This window comes from Neofelis nebulosa, chromosome 12, assembly GCF_028018385.1.
Source record: "Neofelis nebulosa isolate mNeoNeb1 chromosome 12, mNeoNeb1.pri, whole genome shotgun sequence".
NCBI classification, from domain to species: Eukaryota; Metazoa; Chordata; class Mammalia; order Carnivora; family Felidae; genus Neofelis; species Neofelis nebulosa.
Genome location: NC_080793.1, coordinates 5,757,632 through 5,774,672, shown reverse-complemented (window position 1 = coordinate 5,774,672; position 17,041 = coordinate 5,757,632).

Sequence of the window (17,041 nt, the reverse complement as noted above, 5' to 3'; positions counted from 1 at the left end):
GCACTTTTAAAAGCATTTAATCCGCCCGGCGCAGCCTTCGGAGGTAATTGACAAAGTCCTTAATCTGCGCCGTTAACGAGATGCTATTGTGGCTTCTGACCGGGAGGCGCCCACGCGGCCCGACGCCGCGTTCTCGGCGGGCCGCCCCCTCCCCAGGCCGCCGCGGGAGCCCGGCCGGCTGCCCCTCCCCCGCGCCTTTCTTTCATCCCTTCAGCTCCCCCAGCTTCAGAGTAGACACCCCTATTTTCCGCCCCCCGCTTCTCCCCAGAGCTGTTTTCCGGCTCCCGGGGAGCCTCGGCCCGCCACGCTGTTCCCTGGTACCGTCTTTGTCTCTTCCCCACCGGCTGCCAGTCTGTCACCCCATCTTCGTCCCTCTCCCGGCCCCTCTCCAAGCCCCGCACAGGCAATGCAGGCTGCCTGGGGGTGGGGGCCGCGCCCAGCCTGCGCGGTGGCCGCGCCCTGAGCCCCGAAGGCCCCGGGACCCCGTGCCCCCCCGTGCCGTCTGAGCGACTGTCACTCACCCACCAGCAGCTGGGTTCGCACCGCGCCAGCTGTTTGGCCGCAGCCTCCTCTGCCTCCCAGGGCTGCCGGCTGCCCCACCTGCAGCCCCACCCCGTTTGCGCCCCACGGGGAGGCTGCCTGGGTGGCTGGGGAGGATCCCACAGCACTGGCTGGGGGGCGCGGGACCTGTGTGGAGCCCAGGCTCTCTCCGGATCGCACCCTTCTTCCCCTCCGCCCCCTTCCCTGTGGGTTAAAGGAATTGGCAGGTGACCGAGGGGGCCATCTGGCTTGCTCAGAGGGGTGTGGCGGAAAGCACAGAGCCCTGGCTGTGTGGCCTGGGGCAAGCTACTGCGCCTCTCTGAGCCTCAGTTTCCCCATGTGTACCAAAAGATTAACAGCACCCTCTTTGGAAGGGCTCATTGTGAAATTCTAAGAGAGGGCTCCTTGAATCACCGGAGCAGATTTCAAACTTTCCAGCTACGACCTTGGGCAGATTTCCCGTCGTCTGTAGCCTGGGTTTCCTCATGGAAAGAAATCAGGACCTCCCCCTTCTTGGTGGGGGAATTGTGAAGTTTGCAGGCACACGCCTGGGACTGCAAGTCTGTGGCACTGATTTGGGGAGAGGAGGTAAACTCCAGATGTGTCTACGTACAGACAAAAGAGCACCCTGCTGGGGAGGGGGAAACCCTGAACCGAGACTCTGAGAACAGGGTGGTGCGGAGGGTCAACCGAGGTTGGGAACGCGTGCTCTGAGGGGGCAGGGAAAGCATCCTGAAGAAGGAGAGGCGTGAGCCAGGCCTGGCAGGCCGGGATGTCTGGAAGGCATTACAGCAAAGGCAGAGAATGGACAGTGACAATAGGCTGTGCCGGCAGGTGCAAGCCGGAGGATGCTGGCTGGAGATCCGCTCCCAGGCCCGCGGGAGGACAGTTGGACAGGTGAGTGGGCGCCACCTAGCGGCGCCTCCTGGCACTGCTGGCTGCCGGTTGTCTCACCTGCTGGACAGCAGGCTCCTCGCTTTCCTGCCCTTGAGAGGGTGCAGTGAGGACGTGTGTCAAGGACGATCTTCGCCTACCCACCCCCTGGGCACCCCAGGAGAAGAATCAGGCCTGCTGCAGCTCTGGCATGAGCCTGCAGCCATTTGCTCAGTGCTTTACACGCTGTATTCACCTCACACACTTGGTGTCTCGGGGAGAGGGAAGGGCCACCCTCACTCAGTTGTTCATTGACCCCGAGATCCGCGTAAGAAAAATCGAAGTCGGCCCCACAGAGGGGACAGTGCCCCCACCCTTCCCTTTCCCTTTTGACAAGGCTGGTGTCCTCACAGCCCCAGGGAAGATCGCAGGTGTTCCCAACTGGCCGGCGTGGGATCAAGGCTATCTGGGGACCAGCCAGGACCTCAGGAGAGCGGGAACCTGGGAACCCAGGGTGCTTGGCTTAGACCCAAGGCTACCCCGGCATCCCTGCCCCCTCCTTGTGCATCCACTTACCCTCCTCCTCCCTCTGGCTCGCCAATTCAACATGTTCCTACTTTTTTTTTTTTTTTTTTTTGCCTGTGGCCACCTGGATGTGATGGCCCCATGAACAGAAAGCTCCTGTCTGGCATTTTTAGTTTAAATTCTGGAGAGAAAGGCTGTGATCCATCCTGCTCCTCATTTGGAGCCAGGACATGTCAACTGTGGATTACCAGCTGGCCAATAACAGCTGCCCTCTGTCAGGTGCCCACCATAATCTGATGGGGGGCAATGAGCATAGGGGACCTGATGCAGGGCACCTCCCTTAGCAGGGAGTGGGGACAGGGAGGTGAGTCATGATGCTGGCTTTGGAGGAATGGACAGGAAGAGAACCGATGAAGGAGATAAGAAAGTGACCAGGATCGTTGGGTGACGGCATTCAGGGTGTTGGCCTTCAGACTGGCTGCGATCCGTTGAACATCATCCCCACACCGGGCTCTGTGCTGGACCCACTGCCACCCTCAGACACGGGAGCTTTTGCAATCCCCATTTCATGGATGAGAAAACCGAGTCAGGGAAGTTACATAAGATGATATAATGAATAACTGCCATTCAGTAAGCGTGTCGCCTGTGCTTAATGAATGAGTCCCAGTCATTAACAATATACCTTATTTCATGTAATCCTCACCAAAAACCGACACCCCCATTTTACAGATGAGCCATCTGGAGCTCAGAGAGGTTGAGTAACTTGGTCAAGATCACCCAGCAACCGATGGGGCCAGAACTGGAACCCAGATCTCCGCCCTGCTCTGTCACTAGCTTCCGTCCTCTTCGTCATCTGGAGCTGGCCTGAGACATCCAGCGATGTCTCAGCAGCGGCTCTGCAGACGTGGGCCGAATGTCAAATGGGCTTGGCTCCGTGGGGCCTGGGGGCTTGCCTGGCCAGGAGGTCGGGACCCCTGGCCCTCATCCGCCCAGCCTCTGCCCCTCGCTTGCCGAGGGCACCGGGATCTTGCCGTAAAGCTGTTTCAACTTAACTCTGACAGTCACATTTATCATTAAAAATAAATTTATCTTGGCTTCCCGTGGCATGGAAAGCTACTGTGCAGTGATTCAATGGGCTTGTCACCCCTCTCGGTTAGGCACGGGGAGCTGAACAACTGGATGGTCTCCAACACTGTCTCCTCATTTTCTGCGGCTGGAGCCAGAAAGGTACAGTGGGCTGACATTTAATTTAGAATCCAACATACCTTGACATAAACCTATAATACAAAGGCGGGGGCGGGGGTGGGGGCTGCCAAGCCCGGCGGGGGTGGGGGGGCGGGGGGGGAGGGGAGTCCAAGTGACAGGGTGGATTTCTTTCTTTCTTTTTATTTTTTATGCTTTGTCAACACGGAGTGGTGATGACAGTCTAGAGGCCGCCATCAAAGGCGAAAATTAGCATGGAGCGGACGTGTGTGCGTGTGTGTGTGTGTGTGTGTGTGTGCGTTTTTGCCGTGGTGTGCTGGGAGGGGGCGGTGTGGGGCTGCGCCCCGAGTCCGCTGGGGTGCCACATGCGGTAGCCCGCAGCGCGTCCGTCAGGTGTAACCAGAGAAAGACGAACCGAAGCCAGGTCCTCGGGGCTAGGACCGGAGCGCAGGAACAGGATAACTTGGTCATTCCGGGCAGGACGGCACCTGCCCATTGATCTCTGTGGCCCCAGCCCTTCCCGTAGGTCCTCTGACACACAGTCAGTGCTCAATAAATACAGAGCAGCCAAGGACGATGTCATTTTAAAAGCCAGAAGCAGAGGTCTGGTTTTTTTCTGCAGGGGAACATCCTAGTAGACTGTTTGGGTGCGAAAAGCTGAGGCTCAAGGCTGGCCGGGGAGGGGAGGGCAGGACACAGGAGGGAAGCAAGAAACCCAGGAGAAGCACGGTTTTGCAAAAGCAGCTGGACAGGGAAGGGCCGGGGAGGGGTAGGGGGGGAGAGGGAAGAGAGGCCACACGGGGGCCTGGGAAGCACAGCCCTGGCGCAGGGGTGCGTATGCTCTTGCTGAGAGTAGCTTTCCCATCTGTTACCCTCAGGGCTCTGCTCAACCGCCTTGTGTCCGGGGCGTTCGGGGGGAAACGGAAGGAATGGCTGCCATCCCATGCCAAGGTCAGCGCAAGGCAGAGTGAAGGGTCCGGCCGTCGGAGGGGAGGGCGGGGATGCCGTAGAGGTCCAGAATGCAGCCCAAGGAGGAAATCCGACCAGCGGGTGACCCGAGCTTGAGCCATTTCGGTTTTCATTTCCGAGCACTCACAGTAGCCACCGTTTTCCGGAAGGCCTACCCCGTGCCAGGCACCCTGCGGGCCGCTCACCCTTCCTCATTGGGTTTCCTCGCAAGAGCCTAAGAGGCAGCTGCTGCTTCTTGTCCGCATCGGACAGATACAGAAACAACGGGAGTACGTGAAGGTCGTGTACCTTGCTCAAGGTTCTACATCTCGTGAACCCCACGTCTTGAATTTGAGCTGTGCCGCCTGACCCCGCTTCTCCAGAACCCTCGGCGGCGGAATGCGGGGACCCCTGCGCACCTCACGCTCGGGTGACAAATGTTTATACCGAATGAAAGGAACCGGGTGCGGAAAGCAAAAATCTTGTAAGTCCGGATGCAGCAGTGGCCCTGTCCCAACTACAAGTGGCCTCACTTTTGAAAATGGCGTGCCTTACTTTACCATCTGTTTTCTGTGCCGGTGACTATAAGGTACCGTGTACCTCGATGTCCCCGGAGCGCTAACCCCGGGGTAATAATAGTCGTCCCTGCTGCCAGCTTCGTCACGGTGCCGTGTTTCCCGGCGTGTTTTGTAATTTTGGATTGTGTGCGTCCTCTTTGTCAGAGCTTTATCGGTGGGAATCTGGGGTGTCCTGGGCCGCGACTTTGTCCTTCCCCAGATCTGCTTTTCTTCCCGGGAGGCATCCAAAGCCACTTCGAACCCAGGGCCACGTTAAGCCCTCATCTTGCACGTAGAATAAATTCGAACCACGTCTTCATGAGAACGGGCCTGCAGGTGTTCGTTTGTAGCAGAAACTTTCCTGTCCGCTTCCCTTTCCGCTACAGATGGAGTTTTTCCTTCTCTGCCCATCTCCACCCAGATTCCCTGCCCTGGGTTTAAAAAAAATTTTTTTTTAAGATTTTATTTTAAGTAATCTCTACACCCAATGTGGGGCTCAAACTTACAACCCCGAGATCAAGAGTCGCACGTTCTCCAGACGTAGCCAGACGGGCGCCCCTTCCCTGCCCCCCCCCCCTTTTTGTTTCTGACCTCTGTTCATTTCCTTCTTTTTTTACCTATTTTTCTCGTCTTAACTTTATTATTTTCATTTTTTTAATGCTTATTCATTTTTGAGAGACAGAGAGAGAGAAACAGAGCATGACCGTGGGAGAGAGAGAGACAGGGAGACACAGAATCCAAAGCAGGCTGCAGGCTCCAGGCTCCGAGCTGGTCAGCACAGAGCCCAACGGGGGGCTCGAACCCACAAACCATGAGATCATGCCCTGAGCTGCAGTCAGAGGCTTAACCGACTGAGCGCCACCCAGGCGCCCCTCTTTTCTCAGCTTTAAAAAAAGACAAAGTCTGGGGCGCCCGGGTGGCTCAGTCGGTTAAGCGGCCAACTTCGGCTCAGGTCACGATCTCGCGGTCCGTGAGTTCCAGCCCCGCGTCGGGCTCTGGGCTGACGGCTCAGAGCCTGGAGCCTGCTTCCGATTCTGTGTCTCCCTCTCTCTCTGCCCCTCCCCCATTCATGCTCTGTCTCTCTCTGTCTCAAAAATAAATAAACGTTAAAAAAAAAAATTTTTTTTTAAAAAAAGACAAAGTCTAACATACGTGTGATCAAAGGCACAGATCTTAGAGGTAGGGTTTAAATGACCATTTCCACCTCCCCAGAAAGTTCCCACGGGCCCCTTTCCCGGTCACACGCGGCCGCCAGGAGGTGCCCCCAGTCATGATTTCTATAGGAACTTCGTTTTGCCTTTCCTCGATGGCCCAACCACGGCGTGTTTAGCCACCTTCCTGTTGATGGACGTTCGGGCTGCTGCGAACGGGGCTGCTGTGCCCATTTGCACGTGCGTCCCGCCCCCGCCGTCATTCATGGGCTCTGGGGACGCACACGGTGGCCTGGCGGGTGTCCTCCTTCCCCCTCGGGCCTGCCAGAGGGCCCGTCCTAAGGCTGTGGCAGGAGAGCCGCTGGGCTGTCACCCGCGCCTCCGAGGAAGCTGGCGTCTCGGCCAAACCTCGTGTGTCCGTGTCAGGATGTCAGCGTCCGCCGGGGCGCATCGATCACCTTTCCGTCTCCCCAGCCACCCTCCCCGCCCGACCGGCCGCGCCGCCCGGCACCGAGGACCGAAGGGCTGGTGCCTTAGAAAACACAGCCAAATGGCTCCCAACGAGGCCGTGTCATTGGGCGCTCCCGCTAGCGGTGCGAGGGTAGAACGAAGTCAGAGCCTGCATCTCCGTGAGAACAGGCCTGTGGTCATTCGCCTGTGGGGAAGCGTCTCCTTGTCACCCTCGCACCCTCCTCATCATCCGGCCTCACACGCAGGTGGATTTCTGCCCGGGCTGCCGGCTCACTGGGGGTGCAGCTGGCTCTGTGCTGGGTTCCAGCTCCCCCGGAGCCCAAGGCCTTGGGGGTGTGAGGGCCCGGGTGCCCCATCTCACGCTCCAGGTCTCGTCTGGAGGGGCAGGGGAGGCAGGGGACCGTCCAGCAGGCAGACAGGCCTCGGGTCGCTCTCCACCTGCACTCTGCCCGGGAAAACACACCCCAAGCCCCGGAAGGTTGCTAACCGCCCGCGGTGGGCCCAACGCTCGAGAGCTGCGGTTCCTGTGGAGTCTGTGCCCCCTTCCGGAGCCCTACCTGAAAGCTTCCCTGACCAGAGAGAGCTCCCGCTCTCACTTCCCACGTCCAATCCGCAGGCAAGTTCTTTCAACAAATATTTACGGAGCACCTGCCGCGTAGAGCTTAATTCCAGCGAACGAACCAGATACATTCAAATGGAGATACGCGCTCTAAGAAAATAAGACAGGGTGCTGCCGTATAGAGTGGCTGGGGTGGCTGGGGAGGAGCTGGTGTTTGAAGGAGCCTGTCGTGGAAGGTCTGAGGGAGAGCTCTCCGGGGAGCGGGGACAGCAGGTGCAAAGGCCCTGAGGCAGAAAAGAGACTGGCATGTTAAACCCTGACAGCAGGCCTTGTGGTTGGAGCCCAGGGCAGCGATGAGGTCAGAGAGGGAAGGAGGGCTGGACGATACGGGGCCGGGAATGGGTTTGGGTTTTATACTGGTCACAACAGGAGACCGTCAGAGGGCGGTAGGTGGGGGCGCGGTGTTTCTGCAAGTTCATCTTTGGCTGCCATGTCGAGGCTGGGCTCCAGGAGGGTCTGGTGGGACGGCAGGGGCCAGTGAGAAGGTTGCTTGCTCTCCCCTCTGGTGAGGGCCGGAGGCAGCTCGGACTGGGGCGCTGGCGGCGGAAAGGGTGGACAGATATGGGACAAGTGGTGGAGGTACGGTCACGGGCCGGCTGACAGAGTGGATGTGCCCAGCAAGATGAAGAGAGAGCAAGGGTGATGCCAAGGTCAGGGGTCCGAGGCACAAGCAGGCTGGTATGGGAATACCCGAGATACGGGAATCCAGGGGAAGAAGCACGCAGGTGCGGGCTGGGATCAGGAGTTCTGTTCTGAACGCGTTACGTTTCAGACACCTGCCGGGCCTCCCAGAAGGGCATGGCATGGGCACCGAACACCCGAGTCTGGAGTGCCAGGGAGAGGTGGCTCGAACTCACCAGGCTGGAGCTGTCCACTCTGAGCCAGGAGACCAGACGATCCCCGGTGGCCGGTGGGATCTGGGGACCTGGGCTTACTGCTTCCAATTCCTTCCTCCCTGTTAGAGAATTACCCATATCTGCACCCTCTGCCTGGTGACGCTCCTGTGCCTCCCACCCCGCTGATGTACGTGCCACGGTGGTAAGTCCCTGAGTGCCGGGAGTGGGTATTACGCAGCAGTATTTCAGCCGCAGCTGACTGATACACAGAGCAGAGGCGAGGCCCTCTGGGAAGGAGGATGGGGGCACGCTTGAGGGCTCGGTGCAGGGTAGGCACTCGGCAAACTCTACCTACGTTTGCCACAAACCGGTGTCGTGGGCGCAGTCGGATCTCTGCCCACAGGGGCACTCAGCGCCCACAGTTCCAGAAGGTGCCAGACCCACGGCCTTCGGCCAGCGAGGATGGGGTGGGGAGGGTAAAGGATGAAATGTCCCTGTGATGGCTGGCTTCCCTCCCTGCGTCACCTTCTCACGCCCCTTGTAGCTCCCCCTGGGGTGATCGCCGCCGGATAAGCCGCTTGTGTTTACGTCCCTGCTCCTTGGGGAACCACCGTTAGTGGCCAGGTGCTGTGTACGCGTCCCCCATTTCTTCTCACGACCACGCGGCAGGTTCTCGGGTGACCTGTGGCTTTGTAGCAGTTCTATGACGTGCCACACGCTGGCCATGGTAAGTGCGCTGACGGAGGTGACAGGAGCGTCTGAGCCCCAGTGACCAGGGCTTGCCCTCGACCTAGCGAAGGGCCTCGGGCTAAAGTCAGGTTTTACCAGACGGAGGTTTCATATACACGTTTCTTTCTCTTTTTTTAAATGTTTATTTATTCTGGGGAGAAAGAGAGAGTACAAGCAGGGGTGGGGCAGAGACAGGGGGAGACACAGAACACGAGGCAAGCTCCAGGCTCTGGGCGGTCAGCACAGGGCCCGAGGTGGGGCTCGAACTCCGCCAGATCGTGACCTGAGCCGCAGTCGGACGCCCAACCGACTGGGCCACCCGGGCGCCCCTGTATGCACATTTTACAACCTGACTGTGAAGATTTCCCATTTCCTAAAAATCCAAAACTCACCTTTACGGTTAGGCGTATTTAACGATGATCTTAGGTGATATGTACAGAAGGCGATCTACGTGCCAGGTGCTGACCTTGGCATGCTGCGTGTGCTAACCGTCTGACCCATACAGGGACTGGCAGCTGAGTCCTATCACTCTCCCCACTTACAGAAGAGGAAACTGAGGCACAGCGTGGTAATACAACTATAGACTGGAGATGTAGGCCCGGGTCGTCGGACTCCAGAGTCGGGGTTGGGGGACATGGTGTTTGTAAGCCCCCCCCCCTTAGTTTTGGACGTGTATTTCTATTTTCTAGTTGCTGTAAACCACACAGCAAGCAGCCTCGCCCTCCGTCGCCATTGGGCCTCACTAATTACTTCCTTAGGGTGGATTCCCAGGAAGAGAATTATGGGGTCAGAGGGCAGAACTGTCTTTAAGACTCCTCATCCCCCGGGACCCCGCTCTGGCCTTGCTTCCGGACTCTCTCGCCTCCTTTCCCACACTGTCTTGGGCCAGGAGTCAGTGGGAAACATTCACCTTGGCCTCTCTCTGCCCAGCCCCCACCTGCCCGAGTCTGCACCTGACCTCCCGGGTCCTGTCCTGTGTGCCTGCAGAGGACGTCTGAGCTTCCTTCCAGAAAGGACGGTGGAGGAGGATCTTACTGGAGGAGATGGGGTTGCTCCTGACACAGAGTAGGGACTTGGCTATGATGAATGAATGAGTGAGTGAATGAATGAATGAGTGAGTGAACGAGCGAACAAGTCCCCTGGCCCGCCTGGATAGATTTCCAGGTGCGGAGCCCTTATAAAGCAGCCCCCCTGGACTCCGGCGTCCACAGGGGCTCCGCGTGCCTCCAGGCAGCTCCCCACTTGCTGGGGCAGAAAGGAAGGGATCGTGCAGACACGACCCCCTCAATCTGCAACACCAACACTCTACAGCTAGCCCTGGGCCCATCCCCTCGGACACACCTTCCCTGACAGGTGCTTTTTGTACTGGGACAGGTGGTCCAGCCGGGCACCTTGGCTGAAACCAGGCCCCCTGCCCGGGTTGCCTCACAACTCGATTTTCTAGCCTGAACAAAAAAGGGAACAAAAATACTGCAGCGGTTATCGATTGCTGCATTACAAAACACCCCCAAACGAAACAAACATTTATCGTCTCACACGGCTTACGAGGGGCAGGACTGCAGGAGCAGCTCAGCTGGTGGGTCCCTCAGAGGGGGGCAGTCAAGACAGGGGCCTGGGGCTGCATCAGCTGAAGGTTGCACTGGGGCTGGAGGCCCACTTCCAAGATGGCGCCCTCCCAGGGCTGTAGGGTGGGAGGCCTCCGTTCCTCGGCCACGGCCCCCTCTCTAGGGTGGCTTGAGCGTCCTTACAATATGACCACTGGCTCCCTCCAAGGCGGGGACCCAGGAGGGCAAGGGAAGCCAGGATACCTTCTACGGCCTACTCTTGGGAAGCCCCACTCACCATCTCGCACACACTCCGTTCGTTAGAAGTGAGCCCCTCCGTGCCGTCCACACGCAAGGGCCGGGGAATTAGGTCGCCCTGAGAGAGGAGCCGAGGTTTGTAAAAGCTGCCACAGGCGCCTGACGGGGTGCTGAAGCTCATGGAGACGGTCCGACGGGCACCGGGCCTGGGCACCAACTCAACCTGCCAAGACTCGGTCTGTGGCGACTCGGTTGTATCACCATTCGCCAAACCCAGCACCCAGCCTTGCTACAGTCACCCAGCCCCCAGCACCCATCTACCCCAAACGGCACCCGTCAGCATGGGCTCCCCAAATGCTGCCTCTCTCGTTTCCCACCTTGCCCCCCCCCCCGCCGCCAGGCAGCCAGGGCTCCCCATTTTCAACAGGATAAAACCCGAAGTCCTGCTTAGCAGTTGGGCGTGCCGGACCACACGGATCTCTCCTTTCTCCAGTCGGTGCCTCCTCTGCTCCCGCCCCTTCCTCCCCACCCCGGCCCCCTTAGCCAGGCCGTCACCCACCGAGAATCTTGGCCCATCTGGAGCCCTTGAGTCTATTTCCAAGGAGTGTCATAAACATTTTATGCACGGTGTGCACACAAGGTGGGCCAGCTGAGCCCAAACCGAGACCCAGAGTGGCTTTGTTCGCAGCCCGATGGGACTGGCCCACCTGGGATGTGCAGCTGCTTGGAGATAACGCAGGAGGAGTTTTCACTCTAAGAGTTCAGGAGGAGAAATGAGTCGGGTCGCCTGGAACAGTCGTCCAGGCTGTGCCCTGCACAAGGCTGAGAAAGGTGGTGGGTCTGAGAAGGGCACCTTTTTCTTTTTCTTTTTTTTTTTTTTATTTTTTTAATATTTATTTATTTTTGAGAGAGAGAAAGAGAGACACAGAGGATGAGCAGGGGAGGGGCAGAGAGAGGGAGACACAGAATCCAAAGCACGTTCCAGACTCTGAGCTGTCAGCACAGAGCCTGACGTGGGGCTCGAACTCACGGGCCGTGAGATCATGACCTGAGCCGAAGTCTGACGCTTAACAGACTGAGCCACCCAGGCACCCCGACCTTTTTCTAATTTACTCAAAGGCACCAGTTGGGATCCTGGGGCCGCGGAAGAGTCAGCACACGGCCGTGTGGGATGGGATGGTTTAGGCTCCCCCGGAACGTTCGAACCAGCAGTGATTCCTAGGCAAGACCGTGAGACTCTGGGCACGAGAGTGTGTCTGAGGGCCAGCAAGGGCCCCTCTAAGACAAGCCCATGCTGCCAGCCCTGCCCGTGTCTCCTAGCTGACTCTAGCCCCGGACAGGGGAAGGATGGCCCTGTACTGAGTCCCTACTCTGTGCCCGGCAGTCAGCAAGGCAGACTGTCCCTTCCCTCCAGGGTGCCCGGGCGATGGGAAAGAGCAAGGAGGGGGGGTTTGCTGTGCAGGGTCAGCTCAGGGCTGTGCAGGGGAGCCCGGAGCCTCCCGGACGGCCCCAGCTCCTGCCTCCACTCTGCCTGGAGCCCCACGCCTGAGCCCTCAGCTCAGAGCAGACAGCCATGCTAATCCTCTCCCGGGCTGGTGGCTGCCCCCAGCCAGGAGGGGAAAGCGAGCCACCCGGAAAGCTGGTTTGGAGTCCCCATTAGTTGTGGATGGCATCATGGTGCGACCAGGAGATTATCCACACCCGGCCGGTCCCCGGCGGCTGGCCCCAGTGCCCTAAAAGAAGGCAGCTAGCTATTAAGGAGATTCATGGGAAGGGGATAAGGCGGGGAGAAGGCTAATCAAGCTGTCCTGATTGTAATTGTCCGAAGGTGCTGGCCTCCCCTGTGAACGTGTGCACCACCAGCCTGCCTCTGCGACTCGGCGGGGCTTCTCCCTGCTGGGACTGTGCCGGGTAATGTTCTTTTGACATAACTCTATTTAAATTCACATTTCCATCATCCCCCAGAGGAGCCGGCAAGAGAGCTGAGCTGTGTGGTATAAGACGGGAAAGGATTAGATGGGGTGGGTGTTATTTTTTTTTTTTCCCCTTTTATTTTCCTTTAGCGATGGAGACAGGGTAGTGGAAATGGGGCGGCTGTTCTAGAATCCTACAATATCAGAGTCAGAGGGGCTATTAGAGGCCATCCGGCCTACATCCCCTCAGTGTCCGCGTAGAAAACCGAGGCCCCGAAGAGACCCCTCCCTGGGTTCTTTCCCTGACCAGACCCCAAAGAAGCCTGGAGCCTGGGTCTGTGTCCGTTTGTCCTGCCGGTTGGCAGATGATGCGCTCCCCTCCCAGTCAACCTGCCAGCCACCTGACGCCCCCCTGCGAGGCCCAGCCCCTTCCCTGCTGCTGAGCCTGGGAGGGAGGGAGGGAGGGAGGGAGGGAGGGAGGGAGGCAGCCGAGCCCCTGTCATGAATCACCTTTCTCCGGTGCGGAGCTCCGGTGCGGAGCTGGGGCCTTATTTCCTCGGTAGGAGGCCCCTGGGGGCTGGCAAAGGCCAAGGCCTCTCAGGAGGGGAGGAGGGGGCAGGTGAGGGGGCCATCAGATATGAGCCTGGGCACAGGGCCAGATGGAGTGGCCAAGAATGTGGTTCCCGGGGGGAGACAGTGGGGGTGGGGGAGGCTGAAACCAAGTCAGACTGAAGGCTCTGTGGCTGGAGAGACGGGAGGAGGTGAGGAGGGGGGAGGGAGGAAGGGAGAGGCAGGTGCCGGCCCTCCTGTCATCCTGATGCTGGCCAGGAGGGTGGGGATGCTTACAGCAGAACGCAGGAGACAGCATGGGAGAGGAAGTTAGTGGCATTTGGGACGAAACTCCTAGCCTTATGAATGCCAGAAATGTTCAAAGGAGCATCTGGTTTTGTTTTGTTTTTTTAAATTTTTCCCCATTTCCAACAGCTTGGGTGCTGTGGTGGGGGCTGCAGCCCAGCCTGGGGGGGGGGTCCCCTCTGCCGAGAGGCCTTACCACCATGGTGACAGCGAGGGGGGGGACAGGGCGTGGCCTCCTCCGAGCAGCCAGGCAAAGCCCTGTGGCGGCAGGTCCCGGGGAGACGAGACGACCACCGTTCAGCTATTCGATGGTCAGGAAGGTGCTTCACCTCTGAGGGGTCCTCATCTGAGGCCAGCAGGATGGGGGCTTTGGACTCCAACCTAATGGGATGCAGTGGACCCTCTCCTCTAGAGTGAGGGACGTCCGTCCTGGGCAGGGGGTGGCCGGGGTGGTCCCCTGCCTGGATCCCAAGGTTCTCTGGGCCCCCACAACTCATGTCTAGCATGGGCTCTCGCTCTCTCTCCTACACTCGTTTGTACCGAAATTTCCTCACATGCCAGCGCCTGCACCCAGTCCCGACTAAGGCTCAGAGAGGTTAAGACGCTCACCTAAGGTTGCACAGCCAGGAAGTGCCCTCATCACCATTAGGGTACCCATTGTGACCAGTCTGATGGACCCAGAGAGAGAAGTGGGGGGAACCTGGGCTGGGTGAGGTACCCGGGCGCCCCGTCTTCTTAGCCAGTCACCTCCTCACTCGGGCTCCATGAGCTTGGTTAGGTCGCACCCCTTCTCTGGCCTCAGTTTCCCCGTCTGCTACTCAAGTCTGCCTCTCGGGGCATTGTGCGGATCAAAGAAGACAAGGGTGATGGGGTCGCTTTGCAAACGGGTCGCAGGGCCGGACGCTAGAGGACAGGTGGAGGTGGTGAGGTGGCCCACGGAGGGTTCAACTGGGCGGGGTGGGGACCTGGGGTCCCCTCCTGCAGCCAGCACATGGGCCGTCCCCCCGGGCCTTCAGGGGAATAACGGGCCCTCAGACCCCCAGAAAAAAGAGAGGAGGGAGCTGTGGCCTTGTGCTCTGACTGCTCAGAGTGACCCTGCCCTCAGCAGGGTGGCCCGTGTGGACAGGCTTCCCCCGTGCCGTCGATGGGGAGGGAACACCTCTCCCCGGAAGCCAGCAGCTGGGAACTTGCCGTGGAATATCCGCCCTCGGCTCACACGACTGGCTGGAAGGGCTGAGGCCGGAGTGAGGAGGGCGGGTGGCCTGCGTGCGGGCTGTGCTGCCCATGTGGCCGGGGAGCCCCGGACCGCTCAGCTGCCTGTCCCCCAGATGCCGAACCTCCGACTCCTAGACTTTTCCGCCCGGCGTCTCAAGACCAGGGAGTCTAAGAATCGTGAGACATCCCGGGATGTTGGGGAGAATTTTTTTTTTTTTTCTAAAAAAGAGAGATAAGTAACGGCAAAGGAATTTGAAAATACTTCCCAAATGCAAGGACGGCTGATGCCATCTTGGAGGGTGGGTGTGGGGCGTCTGGTAGGGGCTGGAACACTGAGGGGGCTGGAGAGACATGGAGAGGCTGCCAGGACACCTGCTTCCTCTCGAGCGAGAACGCAGAGACGTGACAGGCCACGCACTCCAGATGTTGCCAAGGCCCCCCTCCGCCTTCCCCTGTGAACTCCCGTCCCTGCAGCTGGGCCCCGCTGGCCTTGCCCTCAGCTGCGACCGGTGCCTTCGGTTTCAGCTGCGACGCTCTGCTTAAACGAGATCTTTTACGGAAGCCCCCGGGTGTCACATCAGAGCCGTTCTGGGTGGGGGGGTGGGGGGGATGGGGTGCTTAAGGGCCCCTGGCACCCTCCCAGTGCCCCCGGTGGCCTCCTGTGGCCCCTCCAGCCTTTGGTCCCCCACAAAATCGCCCTGCAGACCCTGAGACTGGGAGCACATCTTTAACCCTGGCCCGGGTGGGGACTCTCTAGACACAACACCCAAACTCCGGCACGTGGAGAGTCACGGATTCTGAGGCCATAAGCCGAGCTCCCCGGGTTCCCGGTGAGGCTGGGCCCCCCTCCCCCCACCCCGCCGCCGGCCTGCCCATGTCTGTGAGTGGGACCTCGATGCCAGCCGGCAGAGGCGACCAGAGGAGGTGAGGGCTGGCGTGTCTGCTCTGAGGGTGGGCGACTTGGGACACTTGGGGCTACCACCTCCAGAGTGCCGCTTTAGGGCCCGGGGACCGTGCCTGTCCCAAAGCAGGTGCTCAATAAAGTTGACTAAATGGCAGAGTGGGTTGCCTCCACCTGAACCCAGGGTCAGGGAGCCGTGTGGGGAGACCGACAGCAGAGCCAGCACCCTTGGGTGCCCGGTGGGTCAGCCGGGCTTCTGTCTGGGGAGGGGTCACCCGAAAGCTGTCAAGTGGCCTCTGTGATGTGTGTCCTAAGGGACGGAAACCTCAGGCTGGGCAGGAACCCCCTCAGGAGTCTGACTTGGTCAGCAGGAAGGGTCCCCCCGAGGAGGTGACCAGGAGCAGTTGAGGTGGGAAGGCTAACAGGTGTCACAGGTGAGGAGGCAGGGAGCCGGGGCCCCGAGATGGGGGAGCAGGGACGAGGGGCACCAGAGGACAGGCAGCTATGAGGGAGGGGCGGGGCGGGAAGGGGACGGAAGGGATGTGGGGGGGGGGGAGGTGCTGGAGACAAGACTCTGTGTCCCCTGCACGCCCTGGTGGAGAGAACCAGGGACTCTCATAGTTTTAAACAGGGGCTCCACGTGATCAGAGAGAAGTTGACTGTGATGGTGACAGGAGACGGATGGAGGGGGCGACCAGGGGATGCACAGAGGCCAAGAGAGGTGACACTACAAGCAGGCTGGGGAGGAGGAGAGAGAGTGAGGACAGTCAGCAGGGGCTTAGGAGAGACGGTGCCGGTGACGGGGGTGTCGAGAGTGACCCCCACCCCCGCCCCATGCTGGTATCCGGTCCAGGCCCTTCCATGACAGGGGTCCCATCACATCAACAGGAACCTCGGGCAAGGGCCAGTCTTGGGGGGCAAGATCGGAAACTCTGTACCGAACATATTGGGCCGGGGGCGGCCCTTGAAACACGCCACGGGGGAAATCAAGGCGGCGTTGGAGGCCCAGGTGTGGGCTGCGGCGGCCCTGGGTGGCCGGTCCCCAGGGTGAGAGTTCCCAGGATGAGTCGAGGCTGGATGCAGGGGTGAGTTTCGGCCACAGCCTGAGAATTCCAGGCCACCATCCTGGGCAGGGAGACTGCAGAGTGGCCGACAGGAGCTTCCCTCGCGAGACATCGGCGAGGGCCGGCGGGCTCCTTGTGAGAAGCCCCCGGGGACCCCCGGGGATGTCCAGGTGGCTCTGAGAGGAGGCTGCGGCCCCCAAATGGTGCGGATGGCGGGGGAGTGAGGTGGAAACAAGTGAGCCCAGTGCTCGTGGGATTTGGTCCGAAGTCCGGGCTGCTAGAGCCGTTCAGATTCAGGACAGCCGGTAGCAGCCTTCCAAGATGCCATGATTCTAAGACTCGGTGACTCTGATTCTCAGTGGCCTCAGAGTCCGTGACTGGGGCCCATCTTATGCCAAAGCCCCTGGGGGGGCCATCCCAGCGCCCCTTCCTAGGGATGTCTCCAGCTGACCTTCCAGCCGCAGCAGTGACCCCCGCCACGAGCGAGGGATCAGAGGGCGGGATCAGAGGGCGGAGGGAGAAGGGGTCACCCTGCCCGTGGGGGGCAGGTAGGGGGTGCTTGCTGGAATGGGGCCAGGCAGCCTGAGTTGTGTCCCTGCTCACGCTGTTCCTCAGACACCCTCATAGTATGAATAATGAAAGGGCAGCTCCCTGGGAGCCCGCAGGCCCGCACTTGGCTCTGGCAGGAGCGTAGAATGCCAAGTTGTCCCAACGATGCCACCACAGACGGATGAGGGAGCAAGCCTGCCTGGGCAGGACCGCTCTCAGCAGCCTACCCCCGCCCGCCCCCGGGGGGGCTGTCTGGGATGTCTTTAAGGATGCTTTGTTAAGCCCCATTA